This window comes from Phodopus roborovskii, unplaced genomic scaffold, assembly GCF_943737965.1.
Source record: "Phodopus roborovskii unplaced genomic scaffold, PHOROB, whole genome shotgun sequence".
In the NCBI taxonomy this organism is placed as follows: Eukaryota; Metazoa; Chordata; class Mammalia; order Rodentia; family Cricetidae; genus Phodopus; species Phodopus roborovskii.
The window spans coordinates 1-24,567 of NW_026126614.1; the positions used below are offsets into that span (position 1 = coordinate 1).

At 40.4% G+C, this 24,567-nt stretch overlaps 1 pseudogene; it reads right to left on the reverse strand.

Moving 5' to 3' along the window:
• Window positions 1–3: 3 nt before the first annotated feature.
• LOC127237808 (metabotropic glutamate receptor 1-like) overlaps window positions 4–24,567 on the reverse strand; it is an 88,375-nt pseudogene continuing 63,811 nt past the window's right edge.

A 24,567-nucleotide genomic window follows, 5' to 3' on the forward strand; every position in this document is an offset into this window, starting at 1 on the left:
AGGAGAAGGAGGCGTCAGGGCCGGCAGATCTTCAGGGGTTAGCTTGCTGGCTGCAGGCAGGTCCTCCTCCTCTTCCAGTTCTGTCTTCCTCCGAAGTGTTCCTTACGCTCATACGAACTCCTGCAGGTTGTTGCAGCCTCTCACTGTCATCCTCGTCATCCTCCCCGGGAGGGGATGGGCTCCTCTCTCGGAAGGTGCTCAGCTGCAGGGGCAGCATCTGCAGGTGCTGCAGGGGAGGCAGGGGCAGTACAGCCCGCCGGTGCCCAGTGCCCCCGGGCCTGCCAGCACAGCGTGGAAGTCCGGGACCCCAGCTCCAAAGTTGGTGAATGCCCCGGCTGGTCCATCAGGATTTTGCTGCTTTGGTTGCTAGGGCAAGCGGCTGTTGTTGCTGAGGAAGAGGAGGGAGACAAACCCTTGGGGATGATGAGATCGGCCAAGAACAGGGGAGTCTCCTCTGCGGTCAGGTGGGGTGGCAGGGGCGGCGTGGTAGTCACAGGTGGTCCGCGTCTGTGCACCACCATTGTGGGCTGCTGAGAGGCTGGAGCGAGCAGAAGGGGTGTTGTCCTCTTCCTCCACATTGTAAAGGGTCTTGGTGCTGGCGTCTGGAAAGGTAAGGCTCTTCCCAGAGCCTTGGTGGCCTTTAGTGAGGGTTTGATCACGGCCGTTTGGTTGCAGGCCGTCTCGTTGGTCTTCACGTGCACAGAGCGCTACCCTGTCTCTTATAGCGCCTGTCTTCCACCTAGTTCAGACCCACGACACAGACTTGCCGTTAGAACTACGAATAAAAATAGAGATGGGTTTATTTACACATGGATCCTGCACAGATGATGAAGACATTTGAATTCCTGTCACCCACCGCTGTGCAATTCTGCAACATCCACCTCCCTTACTCCTACAGTAAATAAAATACTATAACTTGGGCTACTGTGAACTTCCTCTGAAAGGAACCAGAACATTCTACTCATACCAAGAAAAAGAGGTGCTGACCCAAGTAAAGTTACTGGTGAGAAAACGTGCCATTTAACTACAGGGTTTCTAAAGCACGCCCATGCCACCATGCATGCACAGGGAGGATGACACAGTCCACATTGATGACAATTAATGAAATGGGTAACAGAGTTAAATGACCCATTACACTGCCAGGACTGAATGATTACCAAACTACTGGAAAAAAAAAAAAAAAAAATGGAAACACACACACAACCATGGCACAACACAGAGATGTAGTCTTGGGGATAAATTAAAACCCATATATAACACCGCTCTGTGCTGTGGGAATTAGGAACCAAGAAGCATTCAGTTGCCCATTCTGATTTGTATTTCATGAGCATCACATGTCTTCACAGAGTGGCAAGACGGAGAGACATGATGGCCATGAGTGGCTGAAGAGTTTCATAATTTCCCATTTTCTATTTTTTAATCTCAGAACACTGTTCCTATTTTATTACAACTTGTACAGCTTTTCACATAAAGTTTCACCTTCTCAGCTGCTAGTTAGGAGATTCATCCTAGGAATACTGGGTCACCAGAAAAGAGAGAGAGAATAGGAAAGGCTAACAAACACACACATACACACACAAAAGCTTCCATGTCCTAATCCTCAACTCAAGTTTGATACAAACAAGACAAAATTAGCATTCTAACAAGTTAGTGGTCACTAAAACCAAGGACCATGTAGTTTTCTTTCCACTTATCCTTGCTAAAAGGGAACTCTAGAACTAAACCCTTAACTTCCAGCCTTCACAGCTGATGGCTTCCTTCGTAGGTACCCCCCTTCAAAACTGGTGTATTGACAGAGCAGCAATGTTGAAGGGGGGAGGGATTTTGAAGGTGAATGGATTCTGAGACTTCTGGCCTATTAAAGGATGAAGACATTTCAGAATCATACTTCCTTGGATTTCATGAAGAGGCCTTGCAATGCAAACCCAACCCCTCCTCTTTGCTTCTAGCCACCATCAGGCAAGCCGCTTTGATCAGCCACGTGCTCTTTACCCAAGAAGGTTGCACCTGAGTGCAAAGTTCAGACCTGACAAAGCCAAGTGAACACTGGCTGAAACCTTTGAAACCTTGAGCTGAAATGAATCCTCTCTCCATTCAGTTGACTTTGTCAGATAATTTGCCTAAGGACATAAAAGCGAACACATCAACCTTAATCCCATAAAATCCCAACAAACCAACCAAAAGAAAGTCATCAGGAAGAAAATACAGATGTCTATAGAAACCACAAATCTTATTCCTTCTGAATATTGCAATAGTTCGGATCTTGCTTTGAAGACTCTGATGATTTTCTATACAATTTTTTAGCAGATGGTGACACCTTACTGTAGCAGTCTATTAATAAAAGTGCTGCTAATATTTAAAAGAAGTCATTTTCTTCTGCTTTCTCCCTTTTTTTTTTTTTTTTTTTTTTTTTTTTTTTTTTTTTTTTTTTTTTTAGGAGTTTGCTTTTCTTTATACCTACTAAAGCAACAGCAACAAGGAACAAAAAGTGGGCGATGTTGTAACACTGACAGAAACTGGAAAATGAACATTCTTTCTTAGATAGGGCGTGTGAAATAGATTTAGCACATTGTGAAGCCGTGTCTAAAGGAGAAAGAAAGTAGAAAGGGATCACTAAAACAATGGTTCACTGAATTATTTTGAAAAACCAGAATGAAGGCTTAAAAACCTACATGTGATTTTTAGAATATTTTGAGGGTAAATGTTCAACGCACATATTTTTATAACCTTGTGAGTGATTTAAGAAGTTGATATTAACTTCAGAGTCAGACAATATAAAGAGCTGAAAAATAGGTATTACAGCTAAACTCTGATCTCATTGCTTGACAGGAAAGGCAGTTCCCAACAAAATATCATCTGGTCTCCTCCCAAAACTAGCTGCAAGGTAACCTTGCCTCCTAGAAAACCCTGAGATAGTGGCTCTCTTCACTCAACATAATTACCTGTTTTCATTACTGCCCCAGAGATCCACCCCAGAACTTCCACTTTAGACAATACCCAAATATTAACAGTCTATCTGATGATCAGGCAGGCAGCTATAATCACAATTTAGTTCTATTTTAATTGAACACAGTAATGTTTGTTCTTGCGATGGGAGATTTTCACTATCACTGTTAAAATTAGCAGCGTTCTTTCCCCCTCTGAGTCTTGCTCTAAATTATCTGAAAAGTCCTGTTTAATTAGGAAATAGATATCATGCCCTGGAGCATTTGAATACGTGTAAAATTAGACTAACCCTTTCCAGGACAAAATAAATCGTTTCATAAAAATCAGACGTAGTGGAGGGAAATGCATCATTGCGTAGAGATGGAGGCAAGGGTTATTAACTTTGCTTCTTCAGCATATGCACTTCTCATCTGTGGTCCAGGCACAACATGAGGGGAGTCTATGGATCGTGCTCACTGGCACCGTTTGCAGGCGAATAATTGAAATTTTATAGGAGAGCATATACCCCTGTTTTAAATCCTTGTGGATGGTATTGTGATAAACAACATCTGAGGGTGCTTTAACTGTATTCAGTAAACACTAGCCCTGGTAATTATAGTCACTTGATTCAGGTAAATACCAATCCTGTTTCATGTGAAAAAGAGAGCATCATCCTGAAGAACTGGAAAGTCATCGTTATTAAGAAGAAAAAAATATATACACAGAGTGTTGTGAAAGAATAAAATACAATCAAAACAGAATAAAAATAAGACATGTGGAAAGTTTGTTGAAGCGTCAGCTAAAACTTTTAATGTTTGGGCTTTGGCCACAAGCTTCTTGCTTTTATTGTTTACCTTTATCCGATTTCTTAATCTTAAGAAAGAGCTGGGTGTGATTCACAGGAAGTAGAATGCAAAGTGGAAAGGAAGCCCTAGGTTTGATCTCCAGCACTGCATAAACCAGAAAAGCGGTTTATACCTGGGATCTCAGCATGTAAGGAGGTTAAGGCAGTAGAATCAGAAGGAGTCAAGGGTGATCTTTCAGCCATGGCAAATCCCAGGTTACCCTGGCCACATGTGACACTGCCCCTCAAAAAATGGGGGCAGCAAGCAAAAGCAATCTGACCCCAAACCCATGTAACTGTCTCAAAGCACTCTTTGTTTTAACTCAGACCCCAAATAACCCCTTTCTGAAGATAAAACACCGTGGGCTCAGGGTTAATTTGCCTCAGGTGGTTAAATATATTTAATGATGCAACAATTCCTTTAGGAACTGCGTCAGTGGTGTAACCATTGGTACCTTAGGCCTCTCTGGTGGTCAGACTACAAAATAAGGCCTTGAGAACATAGTGTTTCCCTAAGATCCTCCCTTGGAAGTAGGGAACATCTGAAACCCCAGGAACTTTACAACTTGTCAGGTGCAACCTTGAGGAGAGACATTGGTCTGAGCCTGGAAGATGGGTAAACACCTTGACCTGCTTTTTGGCTCTGGTAGACCTCCCCCCCACACACCCCACTTTCTATTTAAATCATACCTTTAAGACAGGACAAGAATATGGATTTGGGGAGTTGCTGTATCCTTAGTCTCCCATCTCAATGTGTGGCCACACTGAATAAATCCCCTTCTCTAGCTTTCACCATTAAATTGCTCTCTTTGTGGGCTCATTCCAGGATCAAGTAGCCAACCCTGCCTTGTTGGGGACACAGGTTGCAATCTTAATCTGGTGCGAACAGGACAGCAGGATATAGGGAGAGGAAGTGAACCAAGAGAATGCTTCATTCTCTTAATAACAAACAAACAAACAAATAAAAACCTGGCAGACCCTAGCAACAGCCTGGAGTCAACGGGTTGAGTTTTGTTTTGATTATTTTTCACTTGGCTCAGTGTCACAACCCCTTAAACAAACAAAAAAACCTAACATTACAGCATTCTAAAGAGATAGTTAGGAGTAGGTAATATAAACAGATTTCTGTATTATTGGCATTCAGTGTGAGCCTGTCTGTTTTGTTTGCTTCTGTAAGTACAGGTTACACTTGCAGAGGATATGCTCTCTACTCCAGAGATCTCTGGGGCGGTGGGTGGGGGCTGGAGATAGGAGGGAGCATCCTGCTGCAGAAGTGGCTGGCTGACCACAAGGCAAAGTGTCTGTTGTCAGGCCCAGAGTTGGAAACCCCAGGCAAAACAGAGACTCCCATACAGAAGGGAGGAGTCTAGCCACAGTAGAGAGCAGGATGAACAAGATGCAGCTCCAGTGGGTGATGGCCTTTGTTGCTGAGCCTAAGAACCCAGGAATAAACCCTGGACTTACATGATGAAAAGAGGAACAAGAGTTGTTGTCTAGGCTAGACACATCCAAACTTCCCTCCCCACCTCTCTTCCCTCCATCATCAATTAGTAAAGCAATGCAATGAAGTGAAGAGAAGAGCATCAGAAAATTCCATGGAGTTCCAGCAGGAGGAGAAAGGCTCATCAAGAATAGAATCCATGAGCCACCAGCACTGGGGTAGCCTCTATGGCCCTGCTGGGCTCTGCTTGCCAACTCCTGGAGTCTGGCCCGAGAAGCCTCTGGGGAAGCTGTCCATCCTTTCTCCTGCACGAGCATCAGCTGGTTGATATCAGAATGCAGTCCGGAAGGTGGCTCTCGCTGATTCTTCAACTAGGAACTATCTGAACCATTTGAGTCTGGCTTCTGTTACCTAGGCAACCCCACGTTAGTTTTTCTACACTGACACTAATTCCACTTCTTGAAAACATTCACAGAAAAATCTGCATATTTGGCACATCCTCTCCACTGTGGGGGACTAGGAACATAATTTAAAATTTCTTGCCTCCTCACCATGATTGGCAATAAAAAAGACTTTGAATGTACTTTTGAAGATAGATAAACTCTTACTATGTGAGAACTCCATAGTTTTTCTGTAGATAATCTTAAATAGCATTGTGGAGTTTCTCTTCTCCTCTGAATACTGACCTCAACAATGGCTAGTCACGAAAGCGTTGTCTTAATGAAACAGACAATTTCTGGTCAATGTTCGTCTATTTAGGTTGTTGATTTCTACATCTTAAACAGGACGAGAGATAACACATACACGATTCCCACCCACACACACACACACACACACACACACACACGTACACAAACACATATCACTTTGTTTTTCTGCAATATCATGATTTCTTTAGTAGACTAATAAGAGTGAAATATATACACAGTTTAATTTTCTCATTGAAGTCAGTGAAGCCCGACATGCAGAAAGGTTGGTTCCAACATGACATCTGCTTACTGAAAATTTTAACTAGAAGAGAATTCTGACAATTATCAACGTTTCCAAAGAAAGCTTCCAAATAGTCTTTGCTTTTTAGTCATTCATAAGCTGATGAAGAAAATTCTCCGTCAAAGTTTACATAAATTGTCATGGGGACTGGAACAGCCCAGAAAAACTGCTCTCATGGAAAATCAGTTCGGTTCCCAGTTGCCCATAGGAACACAGCTCTTTTCTCATCTTTAACTCAAGGTCCAGCAGGTTCAACCTCTCTTCTAGTCTCCACGAGATACACATATATTAACTATGGCATATAAACATGGCTTAAAAATTAATAACATGAAATTATCTTGCTGTCTTTTAAAATATATAACATTAGTGTCAAGGTGTTGTCCTAGTAGTAGTACCTGTGTATTCTGGGTCCATTAAAGCCACAGGTAGGAACAGATTCTGTTACTTTTGAAGAAGTTCAAATCCAAACAATGTCTCTATGTTCTGTTCTACTAGACTTAGATTTTGTTTACAGAATTTTTGATCACCTCAATGCTCAGTTTACCCACTGCAATGAGACATTCTTGTTAGATCTGCCTCGGTGATTATTCCTCAGAAAAAGGGACAGAAACAGTCTTAATAATGCAATTTATTTCTTATGTTAAGAGTGTAAGACAGAAGAATTCTGAAAGAACCACTTTCTTATTTTATTTCTCCAGGATGACATGATAAAAATATACAGTCGTAATCAAAGGGATGCAGGTTTAAAACCACTGATCTCTCTGGTGTTGCTTTATAGTCTGAAGATGGGAAGTTTGGCTGGCTGTTCTTAAAGTTCTTGACAACCCACTTGTTAGCTTTGCTGATAGGGGTTTTCTCTTCTACCCTCCCATAAATCACAGTCAAAGAAGATGTTGGCTTACTTTGGTCTAGCAAAAACTCACCTTTACGTCATGACATCAGTTGATTCTCCTCTCTCTGTGCCTGCTGTCACGACAAGACAAACACATCTGCCATCCTAGCAATCCCCTTTTGACAGAGCCAGCAGCTGTCACAGAATTAGGATCTCCTTGCTGTGTCCTTAGTTAGACTCACTGCCCTTGGTACAAGAAACACGTAATGCCTTTGGACTGGAAGGGTTCAAACATGCAGCTATGATGCAGTGGCTTTCAGGGTATCCCAAATGCCTGCTGAAACACCATGGCATGACTGCTCAGTGTGTTCTTCTATGCCTGGACAGTTTGATGGGAGAGAGACCACATTGTTTAGATACTGGGTTCTGAGGGAAGAATAGTAAGGAGGTTTCTGACCTCCTGGTACAGTATCACTGAGTGAAGGGAAGAACACCATGGCTGTATTACCACCCTCCGCACCCGAACATTGAAACCATTTGGGCTCTTCTATCCCTGAAAGCTATTCAAGCTCCCTGAGTACCTCCCAGTGGGTTCCCTCCTACTGCAGGAATATGTACCTTTGATCTCTCCCAGGAGTTTGCAGGGCTGTAAAGGAACAGCTGAGGAAGGACCACAGACTCAATTGCACAATAGATCGAACATGGTCTGGTACTTACTGGTTAACTAAAAAGAACACTGTCAAGAGCTAAAGGTTAAGAATCGGACCAAACATGCACCACTTTTATCAGACTTGAACATCTGGTAAAAATCATATAGGAGGCTGGGAAAATTGTTTTTGTTTGTTTGTAAAATTTGCCTCAAGTGGGACTCACAAAATCTTTTTTTTGTGTTCCCCCGAGGTGGCGAGACACCAAGCAGGGGAGATAAATGTTAAGCGCCCACCCTCCACCCACGTTGTGGAACTTTACCATAAATTTCAGCTAGCTTTTTACTTCCAGTGACATGGGATCATTTCTAAAACATTTGTGCAACAGCAAAAAAGATGGTCGGGAGGTGAGCGAAAAGGAAACGCAAAGAAAAAAAAATAATCTCCAAGGAGAAATCGACCAGATTTACTGAGGAGACGAAGATTCCTTTTTTTTAGTTTGTGGTGCGAGTCATAGACCCAAGTGAATCCTGAAGCTGGGAGTGCTGCATTGGAACGAAAATAAACCAGAGACACTAACAGCTTGACAGTGTCCTTTTGAAGGATGGACGATCGATCGGATAAAGGCGCCCATGAGTCCCCTCGTTCTTGATGGCATGCACCATTCGGTTCCATGTTAGGGGGAGTGGAAGCTACCCAGAGAGAAAAGCAAGGGGCAAAACACTCTATGTCATGCAGCTTCTCTTGCACATTCACTGCAGTGTGGGGGTTTCAAGCTGCACATGTGCCGACGGACACTAGCTGCTGGCGAGAATTCTGGCTGCCTCTTCCTGAAGAGTGAAAGAGAAAGCAAGGGGGTTAAACCACACGTGCAGTGCACAGCTATGGTGATTACAGCACTCAGGGAGGTGCCAGGCCAGGCTCCCTGAACCTTTCTCCACATGTTTTCGCTTCTGTGTCCAGTTTGGAATTTGCAACCATGACCATTTCTTACGGCTGGGGCTGCTCCCTGGAAGTTACAGCGATGGAGTCTACTCCCTCACTCATCATGGGAACCATCTCTTTTCAGCGCTCTGTGGATCTCTCCTGGACTGGCTCTTACCCCCACCTCTGTTGACCTTGAGCTCACTACTCTAGGGGGCTGCGAGCTGTTTTTGGTTGTCTGCCTGCCCACGGTTGCCCGTGGCGGAAGCTCCTGAATTTATATCGGAAACCATTGCTTTACCCCTTTTGCACCGTGCACTGCCTACCACGTTATTCTATCCATGAGGCATGGCTTCCACTTCATTTTAAACCACGCGTCTTTCTTATGCTCACAGGATTTTCTATCTCTGGCGACATCAAGAGATCTACCTTGTTGAGATCGGAAGAATCTGCCACAAGAGAGGACATGGCCTCTCGTTCTCTACAGGTGATATTTCTTTATACATCAGAGTGGTCTGTAGACTGTGTCATTCTTGGCAAGAGGGAAGAATCCTGTCTGGCAAGCCAAGGCTGATGGGGCAGCCGTGGGGAGGCAAGCTGAAATCAAGGTAGTGGTAGAAGGCTATCTTGCTATCATGCCGCACAAGAGAGCTCTCTATCCTGGAAAAGACCTTCAGGCATAAGATGCTTAGATGAACCATCAATCCATCTCTTGGTGGTGTGGAGGAGGGTAATAGAGTTCAAGAGAAGTTTCTCACATTAGGACAGCCTGTGGTGTTTATTTTCTTGTGGGTTTCCCCAGGGAACTCACCCGTGGTTTCTGTTAAATCTGCATTTTTGGCCATCTACTCCAGTCTTGGTGACAGCCCTGTAGGAGTTAGCCAGGGAGGGGCCATGGCCTTCTTATGCCATCAAAACAGAAGAGTAGAGCCTCAGGAATTGGGGAGAGACTAGGAAGAAGGGAAGGCCAAGGAAGGGTTACCAGGGAACTAATGATCATGGCTCTTCCCATGTTTTAAGCTCTTCTGGCCTGATGCCTAATAGGTGCTGTGGCGTGCTCTGTAGTCATGTTTTACTTTCTCTGGAGCAAGGAGTCTGATCTGAGTTTATGTGTTGGGGAGAAGATGTTTCTATGAATAGTGAATATGATAGAGAAAAAAGCAAAAGTAATCAATGGATCGTTGCTACCCGAGTCGCAAGCACTCACAACAACCCATTTGACGGATGCTAAATTCTGCAATCTGAAATGCTTGTCCAGAAATAGAGAACTAGAGACAAGCTGGTGAAAGTTCATGCCTGCTCAGAGAACCCATTTATTTAAAAGGAGAAATTAGACAGAGACCATGTTTGTTATTAAAGCTGCCGAACTAAACTAACAATGACATCCAACAGGCTAACCTGAAATCAGGGAAACCTTTTCAAAAATGAGCAGCAAAGAGGACAACAAAAGAGAAAATGCCGTGCTCGCCTATATATTAAAAGTTAGAGAGAACATTTAACTTGTAAAATATTGCTAAAACTTTCTTTCCAAGAAAGAAGCTGGAGAATGTCCAAAGCACAGGGCTTTTGTTTTGCTAAAAACTGCCTGCATTATTGGACTTTAAATGAAACCTCTACTTTAAAGAAATGTCTACATATTGGCCTGGTCAAATGTGTTGTCCAAGCAGCAGGTTCCTGGCAGGGACTAGCTTCGAAAGCTTGAGACCAACAGAACCTTACGATTACAGTTCAGTATTCTTCAATCTCTACATAATTCTCCCTATGTATATTTAAACATGCACTCTGTAAATAATGGGGGATGAGAAAGTGGGACACGTCTTGGGGCATCACCTCACAGATGGTCCCTTATCACCAGCCTCCATACTTTACCTTGCATGGATCTGCAGCTATCTGCTATCTTATCTGTTGTGTGTCAGTCATTTCCAGTTTCCTGATCCCTGCAGATGCAAAGGTAACTATAGCCCTCCACTGGGCTGATCTTGGGTACAAGCCTCCCAAGGCCCAAGATGTGATACCACATGTCCAGTGACATCTATAGGGAAGTAAGTGGAAGGCCCCCTCCCTCTTTCTCATATTCAGTAACAATTGACATACTACAGAGGGTAAAGCTTCAGATGTCTCAGTTGCTCACATACCTAACATGGCTCCCACGTAGGAAGCTCACGAAATAAAGATACAAATCACTTGAGTCTCTCCATGCTAGCTGCACAGAGATTGATTGGAGGTAGAACTTTGCATCTCGGAGGGTGCACATATGCATGTCCCAGAATGGATAGTTAGGAGTTACAGCTAGAATGTCTTTCAGTACATGTGAACATTAAATAAAGGAAAATACAGAGGTAATAGGTGTGCATTGTACCTACAACCCTTTTTCAGCTTTTGAACCAAGTAATTCATGTTTCCAGTTTTGCAGTGGACCTGTCGACAATGTAGCAAGTTCTGTCTGCTAGGGATGTCTAGCCCACAAACAAGGTAGAGGACTGTTCTGGTAACCTAGAGTCTTGCACGGTGCACTGGTTGCATGCTGGGGCAGCACCTGTGTTTCTGTGGTCCCCAGAAAGTCTGTGATAAGGAGCCTCATAGTCTCTGTAGCACTGACCTCTCTTTTGGGGACTTCATCCTCATTTAGTGAAGGTTGCTTTTGGTTCAAGTCAGATCGACAGCTTACCGTAGTAACTATAAAATCCCAGCCACACTAGTTAGCCATGGACCAAAGCAGTTAAGGAATTACACTCTCCCCTGTTTTTTGGTCTCTGGCTTTGCCTTTGCATTGAAATAAAACATAGAATACCCCTCCACATGGACCTTGAGCTTATGAAAAGTGTTTACTAGAGATTATTGGCCAAGACTTAAAAATTCTGATGCTTAACTAACCATTTTACCAGATGCGCAAGTACTGAAAGAAAGACCTTGGCTTTATGGTATTTTTAGCAATCGTAAAGCCACATATTCAACCAACTACAGATTCATCAAATCAGAGTAAAATCTTGGAGGAAAGGCAAACATGTGGGGGCTTGTCAAATATAAGAATCCCCAAATCCGTGCTGGAATCTTTTGGCTGGAATTGTAGATTTAAAGAAATCCCCAGAATCTCTGGTTGGGAAGATCTTTTCAACAATTTCTTTTGAGTGCAAGGTGTCCCCTCCTTCCTCTGTCATCTTCCCTCCTTTCTTCTGTCATTTTCTGAGTTGCTCATTGTCCTGGGCCAATGACTCTTCCTAATACCCCCACTTGGTTCCTATTGTCCTAAAATATTCCTTTTGTATAGTAGCCTATATCTCTTTGAGTGGACATAGCTCCAAACAATTTGCTTTTGTTGTGGTACTGTATCTACATTAAACAGTCCCTACCTCAGTTTCTCACACGATTTATCCTTTATGGGAACTTCAGAAATTCCGATGATTGGTGATTGTTTTACTAAGGATGACATGATATTGGTCACTGAATAGGGGAACCCCGGAGACTTGATGTCTTTAATTAGGTCATTGTCTCTTTCAAATTCACCTCTTTTACCCATAAGGGATTGTTGAAGTGTGAAGTGTGTGCGCGCGTGTGCGTACGAGTGTCTGTGTGTGTGTGTCTGTAGTGGCCCCAGAAAACCAAAGTTCTGTCCTAGTTTAAACCATCACCATGAAACAGAAGGAAGTCATCTACAGGAGAAGCGAGCGTCTCAACCCTGCTGTTATTTAGATTCACATCAGCTCACAGCGACTCAATATTCACCCCTTCCTTATCATGGCTTCAACCATCTTCTTCACTCACAGATTCTCAACAAATAATAGCAACTAAACTTAATTTTTATTTTCACCCCAACCAGAATTCTCTTCTCTTTAGGCGCATGGTGACATTAAGGGGCATGTCAAGCAAAAGTAAATGCTACGTAGAGTCAGGTGAGCTGCCTTTATCTGGAGTTGGATGTCCATGTTAGGCTAGGAGTTGAATCTACTTAGCAAAGACAGGATATTCTAAGCAATTCCAGATGGTCATTCTCAAAGTTATATAAGGTCAATGGAAATAATGTGGGACCTGTCCGCTAATCATGAAGAATGACCATAACCACTGAAGACCTTGTTAGCCAACTGAGGTCTAGATTTTTAAGTTGTCATTGACATGGATAAGTGTAATCATTTATATCTCTGATTGATTTCCAGAAGCCAAATGCACTTCTGTTATCTAAATTTCATATTTATTCATCAGTGTTCACTTATTAAGTGGAGAGTGAAACTTTGCATGTAGATGTGGTCTTCCGGTGAACCTTAATCTCTTCCACATTTATTTGTAACACACATGGTTAGTATAGTATATTATTCTTCAGTAAATACAAATGCAGTCTCTCTGTTAGAGTTGGAAAATCTTGCTCCATTAAAAATTCTTAATCACTAATATTTACAAGCCAATGAGACTGTGAAAATGATTTAATAAAAAATGTATTTACTCCCACAGATTCATCACATATTAAAACCCATTTACTTTGAAAAACACTAAGGATATGTCTATAACATACTAATCCCATTTTAAAGAGAAAATTTGTTTCACTTTACCATTTTGGACATTTTTAATCAGATTGTAACATTTGTATATCTATGCAATAGCTAAATAACACATAGAAACTTTTATATTATAATATTTTGTATGTATGGCCTCACCCTATATTTTCATTTAATGATTGCCCTTTTCACATGGTATTACAGGCACAGAGAATTAGTTCATTACTTAAACTGAACTGATTAAATACACCCCACAAATTACCCATTCTTCTTTCAATGTCTGTCTAGGTTGTTTCTCACATTCTGCTCTTGGGAACAAAGACTCCGGCAAATACCCTTGCACATAGTGGTGTGTTCTTTTACAGCAGGTACCCAGAGGTTGAGCCAGCAATTATGCAATATTATTATTTTTAATTCCATTTACATTTCAGCCTTTTAAAAATTAACTTTTTATCATGAAAACTTGTTTAAATAAAACTGAGTTTGCTCAACATAAACATAACAGCCAATGTCACTGGTTTTAGCTGTCATTAATGGTCAAAGGAAAGCCAACTGTTTTTATTACGATTGCAAAGTGATGCTATAATTCCACCATCTTTTCAGTGTCTGTCACCTAAATTTCTTCTTGAAGGAAATTTCCCTTATGAGCTATTAACCTTCTTCAAATTATAGCTTGGACAGAAAGTGCTAATCAGAGCACCATATTTCCTCATCCTGTGGACTGAAACTAAGAACAAAAAGTAAAAGTTTATTGTTTTCCTTAAGAGATTTCTGTCAAGCATCATGGAAAGGTGACTAATATAGAATACTGCCGCCAGAGAAACAGGACCATTGCTTTGACTAAATCTATGTCATGTTAGGCATTTGAAAATGGTTTGTGGGGAGAAATTTGGAAGTGTTTAGAAGTATGAGCTAGAGAAGCCCCTAGAAAGCTTTAAGCCCAACTTTACTGGTAAACTTGATAGAATTTCAAACTACAAAGCAGATAGACACACAGATGGTTTTAGTCATGAAGTCTCAGATGGAAATAAGGGATCAGTATGGGAGAACTGCACTAGAAACTATATTTGCATTTTGTTGAACTGTTTGCCTACGTTTGACCTATAAGCTGAAAAACTGTATGATGTTGAATTCTAAGGTAATAGACTAATCCATTTTTGTAAAAGGAAATTTCAAGACAGCATTACTTATAGGCTGTAGCTTGGTTGTCACTAGCTGCTTTTAGCCAGGTTTATAGTGATAATTTTGAGGAAATTGAAGAGCAGAAACATGTATACAATTAACTGCTATTCAGGAAGGAGACAATTACATTTATGCGAAATTGGTGCTATGAAAAGAAGCTAGCCTCTTTACACTGGAACTATAAGAAAGGTCACTGAGGGCATTTCATGAGCTGGTGAGAACCTGCCTAACAAAGACAACAGTGTGTAAAACTCCAACCCCATTCGGCTTTCCTTTGGAGAGTGCTTCATGTGCTCTACTCGAAAATGGCACCCAGAAGGAAAGGCATGATAATCACAAAATTAACTTTCATATCATCACCCCTCCAATCTGTAAAACAAAACAAAATAAAAAAATATTAAGCAACTATCTTAATGTCAAGAGTATATACACCATAACCTCCAAAATAGTCACAGTTCCATTATAGCCTGCTGAGAAAGATTAAAGGGAGAGATTTATTTTCGCTAAAATACAATGCCTTTGAGGTAAACTAACTCTTATGCTGAAAACAACCAAATAAAATATTTTTTAAAAGCCACTTGCAGACATTGGGATGGCGTCATGACAACCAAGAATCAAGGGATCAATAAGTCAGAGGAAGAGAACTTCAGTTTGAAAGAGGATAAGCTTCAAGCTATTTTAAACCCCTCGGGATATTTCATGATTCTTGATATAGAGAAACAAAGTATCCAAGTAGAACAAAACAGATGTGGGCACAGGGTGATAGGAAGTTTTTTAATTGGGCTGTTAACAGGCCATTTGAATTTAAGCCTCCAAAAAGAAGTCAGGACTTGAGGATCCGAGACCCTGGGAGGAGTGAAGAGAAAGAAAGGTGGGTTGGGAAGATATTTATAAAATTGCAGTCTACCTTCAGTTCATTTCACTCCATCATCAAATGACAGCTAAAAGAAAGAAATGATGTCCCAAGCAAGTCCAGGGCATAACCATGGAAACATGTTGCATTGTACTCAGTAGAAACTTTACTTTGAAATTTGAGTTGGGATTGGCCTTCATGAATCAAGTTAATGCCTCTATAAACAGACTCCCAGAGAATTATCTAGTGCATTATTTTTTTTTTGGTCAGATGTAGATATATATATATATGTATAGATATATACATATACACACATATATATATATATGTATATATATACACATATATATGTGTGTATATGTATATATCTATACATATATATATGTATATATATATATATATATATATATATATATATATATACATACAAAGTCCTCATCTAAGAAGAGGGTCCTCAGCAAAACCCACCAAGCAGCACCCTCACTTGAAAGATGAGATATGCAGAATCATGAGTAATCAATGTGGTTCACAGTAGAAACTTAATGAAGACACATCCCTCAAACCACACAGAGAAATTTGTCAAGATGTGTTGTAGCACTGAAGGTAGGACTCAAATTCACAAAGCTCATAAAAAAAAAAAAAAAACAGGGAATGTCCCAAAGACCTGGTGATTAGCAAATATACTTTATAGAGTGCACAAAAATAATTAATCATAAACAGTTGTCATTCTAGCTTCGTCAAAATTAACACTCTCATTCTTCAGAGATATGCCCAATAAAATAAAGCATCAAGTCAAAGATGCAGAAACATGTATAATATAAATTATCATGGGCTTGTTTTAATATCTAGACTTTTCAGTTCTTTTTATTAATTTATTTAATAGCATTTGAAGTAAAATATTAATCCATATTGTAACATGCATAGATTTTAATGATGATTGATATGTTTTGCATAAGTATATAGCATGCCCATACACGCAACATAAAAATTACTATAGAAATGATATTAGGGGGTGAAGAGACAGTTCAACAGATCATACAAAATTCTGATCTTCAAGCATGTGCTGTAGCATGCAACAAATGTACACACACGCACACACACACACACACACACACACACACACACACACACACACGAATACACATACACAGAACAAATAAATGTAAAAAGTTAAGTAATGATGCTGTCAAACATAATTGTAGGACTAAAACAAAATGAAGGTTGAAACCCTGGGAATTCTAGTTCATAGTGCCTGTATGGTCAGACTACACAGTATGAAAGCAAAAGGTCATGGAAGTCCAATGGGAACTTGGTGGCAGGAGGAGGCATTCACATGGATAGAGGGTAGATTGGAGAAGGTGAAGAGATGAATATGACCGTATGTATTATATCCATGTAAGAATTTGTCAAAGAATAAATTAGTAGAAACACATCCTAGCTTTAGCAATAAATACTTCCTGGTAATATTCCCACACCTTTGGATTAGTTAAATATCTCACAGTGCTCTGGGATACCTCAACTTATTCTTGTCATTAACCCTTCAATGTGTAGTCTTTGGTTAGATACCATTTCCCACAAAGAACAGGACCAAATCTGGTTTTCCTCACTACCAGGCATTTGTTTTAGTGACTCAGATATATCAGGTGCCTGACAGCCATTATTGAGTGAATAAGCCACCACCGTTTCTCTTCCAGATTTGAAGGGTGTATGTCTACAGACTTAAAGCTGTTCTAAACATCCTAGAAAAAGTGGATTGCATTCTGGGACCATAAAAGAAGTCTCATTTGTGCACATTAGAGGCAAACTAATGCCATGGTAGGAAATTGTGCCCAGTCCTGTTTCTAAGGTTCAGATGAGCTTTATTCTCTCAGAGACTGCGCAGTGGAGGATTTGTCATGTATGACCTCATTAAGAAATTATGGAACAATTTAGAGCAGGGGTCTCAAGGTCGTAGGAGATGCTGACCTTTGGAATGAATGGGCTCTTGAGGGAGTAAAATTGATAGAGAGTAGCTAACACTGGGCATTTGTCCCACTCTGTGCTCTACTAGATACCCTCCCCCTCTCTCTCTTATATTATGAAGAAGTCAAGGACAGGACTTCACCCCTAAAGAAGGCAGATGAGGCCTCTCAATCTTGGACTTTGGGCTGTCTAAACCGTGAGCTAAGAAAATCTCCTTAGAAGTAACCATCTTCAAGTATTTTTATAATGACAGAAAACAAATTGGCGTAACTACTGCAAAAATTTTCTTCCTTGTGTGATGATGCATGTAGCATGTGTGTACACATTAACTTGTAGGCAGGTACATGTACATATATGTGCATGTAAGGGGGCAAAGTCAAGTTCAGATACTGTTCCTCCAGAAAGTATATATTCTTTTGTGAATCAGAGTCACTCCGTGGCCTGGAACCTACCATATAAGATAGGTGGCCGACCAGTGAACTCTTTCTCTATAAAGCTGCTACTTGCTACTGCTAACAGAGTAACTAAAGCAGAGCATCTATCTTTAAAATTGAAAACTCAGGGAAAGGGTGATTCTTTTTGTTACTGATTTCTTCCAAATGGTTGTTTCTCAGTACCTTCAGCACCATCACCCCCAAGACAGGATCTAGTTTTCCTGGTAGCTGATTCTTCATATATCTCAAAAGAATATCTGCATAGAAAGTGTTATTCAATAGCCCTGAGTCACTTAAAGTTTCCTTTTGGCCTTTGAAATGAAAGTATACATGTGTTTGGGTGGAACCTGAATAAGTATTGATTTGTTTTTATATTTTATGGTTTACTTTGATACTAGCCCAGGCTAGTCTTGAGGCTTGCTATGTAGTGAAGCATGACCTTGAACTCCCTGATCCTTTTGCTTCTATTTTCCAAGTGATGGGATTACAGAAATGCCCCACAGCACCGTTTATATAGTTCTGGAGATTGAACCCAGGGTCTCATGCATGGTAGACAGGCACTTTACCAATATAGTTATAGCCTCAACCCCTTGGTGTTTTTAAATTTTTATTAGTCACTGCTAATTATAAACTGATTTCAATCTTGGTCTGCAACTTTTGGTGCATTTTTATTTTAACAGACAGTGTCTTGGTAGCCTGCATTTATTATGAAGCAAAATAATAATAATAATAATAATAATAATAATAATAATAATAATAATAAATACAACAAATCTTTCTTCCCATCTCTTTTGGTCTGAAACAATTTTGAAACTTAACCACAGTAAGGTGTGGGTCTCCCTTGTGCTTCTTTCTTCCCCTTCATACATTACAACACATCCCGTGCTTGTGCTGTAAGGGTTCCCTTCCCTTGCGCTGCTAGTGTTTTTCTACATTGTATGTCTCTCTGGGTAGCTGGACATGTAAAAACACGCAGATCCAGGAGCCTGGGGATGGATACTCATAGGCTGACCATGAACACTGAAGAAACATTGACTAGATCCACAGAAGATGTAGGAGGATCATTTAGATCTCAGTCTTTCTACACAGGAGCTCAGTCTCCATGTGGTTTAGTACAAGCATTCTAAATCTCACAATCTGAGCTACCCAGTGCAACTTTTTCATCTTAAACCCCTCTCTCACCTTTGCTTAGGCTGGCGAAACTTGGGGTTTATAAACCTGCATCCGCAGAGTTCTAATTAATGAGCCCCATGGGCTCTGTCTACATGAGCCAAGTCTTCTAATCCTGTTGGTGAATTTCTCTTGTGTGCTCAATCTGCAAACTGCTAATGTTTTTTACCCGGAGTCTATCTTTACAAACACAGTCCCATGGTTTGCATCCCTTGTGAGCAGCTTACACTTCATACTGGATGCTAAGGTGAACAGATGGAATGCAAATGACCTCATCTTTCTGTAGCTGGGGCCAAGCATGGACAAGTTGCCAAACAGGGCATCCTTCCACACACACATCTCATACTGAGTGGCATTCTGTGGCCCTGCTTGCTAAGATCTACAGGTTTGCCATTCCACATGGCATACTTAGAGTAAGTGGGTGGTGATAATGCATATGCACTGTTTCCAGAATAAGGAGTTTTATATTAGGGTATGGGCTTCCATGCATTCACCCATATTTTCGTGGTATTAATGTTACTACATACAAGAATGATAGCGACTGTGCTGGACACTGCACTACACTCATTTAATTCACCGAACTCTCTAAGTACAGGTGTTGCTCCATTTTATAACAAATATGTAGGTGTTATGTAATCGCCAGACTAGTAGCAAGATTACGCAAACATTTGCTACAGACTGTTTATGTCCCCTCAAAATATGCATGATGAAGTCTGACCTTAATGTGATGTTAAGAGGTAGTTAGCAGGGAATTGGGTCATGAGGGTAGAGCCTCACAAATGGAATCAGTGTCCTTATTTTAAGTACAGAAGTGGGCTTGCTTCCCTTTCTCTCTGCCCTCTGTCCTATGAGACCATGAGAAAACAGCTCATTGGAATGCAACAATACTGGCACCTCTCAGCCTCCAAAGTAGGAAAACTAAATTCCCACTGTCTAAGCCCCTTGTCTGTGGTACGTTTTGCTATGGAAGCACCAACTAAGGTAAGATCGGACTCCTCCGTAGTTATCTGGCCACATAAATTACCACATTATTTGTTGTTTAATGCGCCTACTTCCTTTGCAATGGTGTCCCATCAATAAAGTATAAATTCCTTTATGAGATGCTCTACAGTTTATTCATTTTATTAAATTCAAGAACAAATAAATACATCATTGAAGAAGCAAACGTAGGCGTTTATGAGTGATGAAAATTAATGACTTTATTCAGGGAGTAATATTGCAACCCCATTTCTTTCTCTTATCAGAATGGCTTTGACCTTTCCAAGCCTGTTCCTTGTTTGCAACGTGGTATTATAAATGTGCCTATCTTGGACCATTGCAAGTAATCTCATGAGCCTGTTTCTAAGTTAATTTTAGGCCATATATATTGCTGACAAATGAGCCCAAGGCAAACGAGCCCAAGGTCTTACACTGGGGAAGGTGAATGTCTCAATCACACAAGTTCATTTAAATGTGAAAGAATTATAAAAGGTGACCTGTATTCAAATTGGATTATCCTCTGCTTAAAGTCATGGTATAATCTGCTCATTGTGTCATTATAAAACTCCAAAATAAAAAAAAGTGAATATTAAAAGTAGCTATTTGTGTGCCATTTGAGTATTCAATATGCCCTTTGCTAGAAAAGAAAAATAAGGCAAGGATGTGGTGTTTTCATCCTCATCTTCCTGGGATCACTCCTGCTCCTTGCTCTTGAGCCAGTGGTCACTCTGAGTGACCACACATTGTAGAATTCCACACTCAGAGTGGGTTATCCCAATCTACTTACCCAGTCAAGGAAATCATTCACATTCCAACCCAATTAAGACAACTCCTCATGGAGACTCTCTTCCAGAGAGTTTATATGTTGTGTTAAGTTGTCAATCAAAACTAACCATCACAGGAGTGAAAAGAGGAGGGATATTCTCATAGCATTGGTCCATGCAGTACTTTAATTGGCTCTCAAACTTGGAAAAAAACAAACACCCCAAACAAACAAAAATATGTGAATGCTTGGAAAACATTGCATCAAACGTAATAATCAGCTTGTATAAGAAAATCTGCGCTAATATTACTCATGTATCAGCTCCATACTTTTCTTGTGGTTGTAGTTCATTTTATGCCCAATTATGTAAATGCAAAAGCCCAGAGGTGTATTGTAACTTTTCAGCTCCATGAACTGCCAAACTGACCTTCATTTTATCTTCAGCTAGTGTCGTATGTGCTAGTTACTTTTATATTAACTTGACACAAAGTATAGTCATCAGAGAGGAGGGAACCTCAATTGAAAAAATGCCTTTAAAAAAAATCGGTTGTATGCAAACCTAAGATACTTTGTTAATTTTAGTGTATTTAAAAAATAACTGAACAGTGCTATTAGCATAATTGTTTTAAAATAAGTATGCCATTTACCTCGTGGCTTTACTCCTTTAGTGAAGTAATGTCAAATCATTTTTGCCTCAACAGAAAGTCATTCTTAATTTGTGTTCAAACAATGACTTTTTGGTGAAAAAAAAAGGGAGAAAACTTCTGATACCTTTATATTAGCTTAGGATTAAATACTTTCTGACTAAATAAATCTGTAGGACACAGCTAAGGAGAGATATAAAAGGCAAATACACTTTAGTTGGCCTTTAAAGTTAGGTTATGCCTCAAAGACTTGCAACAAAAACTAAAATAAAAGAGACACAGGACTGAATAGCTAAACCGGTATGTAAAATGTATTGGTTAAACCCCTCCTAAGTTTTCTTCCAGAAAATGCATAGCGAGCAATCCAAATGTCACTTCTATCAGACATTTGACTATGACTAAAATTAAAAGTATTTAAATAAACTTGCCAAAATCAACCATGTGCCATGATCTCTCTTGTGTATTTGCAGGAACAGGCTGCTAATAGAATGTCTCTGGACTTGTGTCCCCCAAAACAACCATATACCAGGTGGAAGCTGTTCGTTATGGTGGCTGAACAGACTGCCAGACACCCTCAGCCAGCCATAAATGTAGGAACTGCAGGTTCAGAGTGGCAATAAACTCATAGGGTGACACATTAGCGAGAGTTTTCCAACCCCTTTCTTTAGTTGCAAAACTGCCAGTTTTTTTTGTTGTTGTTGTTGTTGCTGCAGAATATATTAGACTGTTTATGGTTTTGTAACTTTGGAGACAAACCAAGGAAAATGGCAATAAAAAAGGCAAAAACACATAGGCACTGAGGTTATTGTTATGGTTTAAAATTCACAGTCTTGTGGAGACTTACAACAGAAGCAAGAAGAGAATAAAGGGAAAAAATTAATAATCAAAGTATTGTTTTCCACAGCAACATAGCCCAAGTTACCCACTGTGGGTCAACTCATTTGCATGGAACATATTGAAGAAGCTACAAATTATGCTAAGAAAGCTGTGAGTTATTATTATTAATTAGAACTAAATTTATCAACAAAGCCCTCGGATAACACTTGATAGTTTGTAGCTAATAGTTCACTGGTGAAAGTACCTCTTCCAGGAAAACCGAATCAGCTTAGATTACATCAAACTCTCCTTTGAATAAAAATGAGATTAATTTCTAAATTCATGATTGGGAAAAGAGTCTTCTCAAATTATAGGAAAAGCACTTTGGGCGTGGAAGTCTGGTCCAAACACACAGTGATTCTGGCTGATCGTAAAGTGCCAGGCATCACTTATATAATGCCACAGATCCCTTTTTCACCCCAGCAACAAGCATAAGACTCATCAGTGATCCTGGCTGATCGTAAAGTGCCAGGCATCACTCATATAACGCTACAGAGCCCTTTTGCACCCCAGCAACAAGCATAAGACTCATTACTCACAGTTCTCTTGCACAGCATTACCATATATCCACAGGAAATCACATTCCTGGACATCACCATGAGATATTTCCAATCCCATAGATTCTCAGAATAATAACTTTGAGAAATGCTGCATGACCAAAAACCATGACATTTCCTTAGGCCGTAAAATAAATGCAGAGACATGAAGCTGGGTGGTAGAAGAAAAGGAATCCTTATGACTTACTGCCTGTGGACGTTCCAGTTTAAAGTGCCCTCCCAGTGTGTGCATGTGTGTCTATGTATGTGTATGTCCATTTATGCGTGTGAATGTGACTATGTGAGTGTGTTTGGCATGTAAACAGCTGTATAAGGGGTACTCAAGCCTGTGAGAGTATGAGGGGAACCAGAAGAGTGGAGAAGGATGTTTAGCACCCTGCTCTAGTATTCCATGCCTTATACCCTTGTTGGGATCTATCACTGATGCTGGAGCAGGGCTGGAAGCTGGAAAGTCTTATCAATCCTCCTTTACTTATGCCTCTCTCCATCATCCAGCCCTGGGCTTACAGGTGCTCAGACATTCTTGGCTTTTTACAAGTGCTGGGGTTTTTGTTTGTTTTGTTTTAAACTCAGGCTGCCATGCTTGTGCAACAAGTCTTCTTAACCACTAAGCCACCTACCTCCCTAGCTTCAAGGGTGTCTTCTTCCCTGATATTTTCCTTTCTGTCACCTCTTTGCTCATGCAATAGACTTATATTTTTGTTGTCATGCTAAGAACTATTGGGAAGTCGCTGTCGACGGGACACTGGCTAGAAGAAAGATCATGACAAGTAGAAAAACATTACTAGGCACCTTTTATGACCAGGAGATCATCACGGGCTTGAAATGAGAAATAAGCATGAATTGTTGGCTCTGTTCTAATGCTGCTAAGGGTTAGGAATGTTTTCATTTGAGTTAATGACTATGAATTTCATAGGTTCCCCCCTAAATTTTGCATCACAGACACAGGTTATAATTTCTGTAAGAAGTCCAGGTGTGGCTTTAAAAATAAAGAACTTTATGCATATAGAGTTTTAGATATATGTTAAGATAAATTTTATACCAATTTAAAACAGGCTAAAGGGATTTACACTTAAAAGTTACAGAAATTTGTAGCAAGTTCATTTCCTTAGCTACAGGAGGAAAGCGACATCCTCTTACCTGTTAGTCGACTTACGTGAATGTGGTGGTTATAAAATGCCATATATGATGCAACATTTATTTTTAGGAGCATCCCAAAGAGCACACTTAAGCCTGATAATGGTGCATCTATGTCATTTTTTAAATTTTTGATTGTTTGTTTTTTAAGACAGGGTTTCTCTGTGTCACCTGGCTGTCCTGAAATTCACTCTGTAGACCAGGCTGGCCTCAAACTCACGGAGACCCATCTGCCTCTGCTTCCTGAGTGCTGCCATTAAAGGTGTAAATCATCACTGCCCTGCCCATGTCACCTTTTAAAATTATAAATACTGCATGAAATATGTTTTCATAAGTCTCTGAAATATGGTATATTTAATAAAATCAGTGAAACATTTACATGGAAAATTAATTACCCAGAATTACTAGAATACAAATGATTTGTACTTTGATGTTCAAGTTTGGGGCTCCTTATTCACTGGACTAAAAACCTACTCTTTTCATTACAATGAGAAGACACCCCAGTTCATGTGGAACACTGGAACATGTTCATTACAATATGTGTTAAAGTTTAATAAATAAGGGATGTAGGATAAGGCAGATGCTTCGGGACATCATAACAGAACTTGCTCTATGCTCCATTGCAAACCAATTTTGAAATGGAGCTCTCCCCAGGGTGAGCTCCCTCAGATTGCTAAAAGTGTGTTCTCAGAATAAAAATAAATTGGACATTATCTTCAACCTCGATCTAAACTTTCACTTAGAACTGCTGTTTGCCTCTCTGACCCAGGACCTGTCCATATTGATTCCCTACAGACTGGGAACCTACATAACAGCAAAGATGTTGCTGACAGAACTGTAGTTTGGACCTCTAGAAAAAAAAAAAATGATGTGCTGTGGTCAGCATTGCTCCATGATTCTGGCTGTTGCAAAGCAACGAAA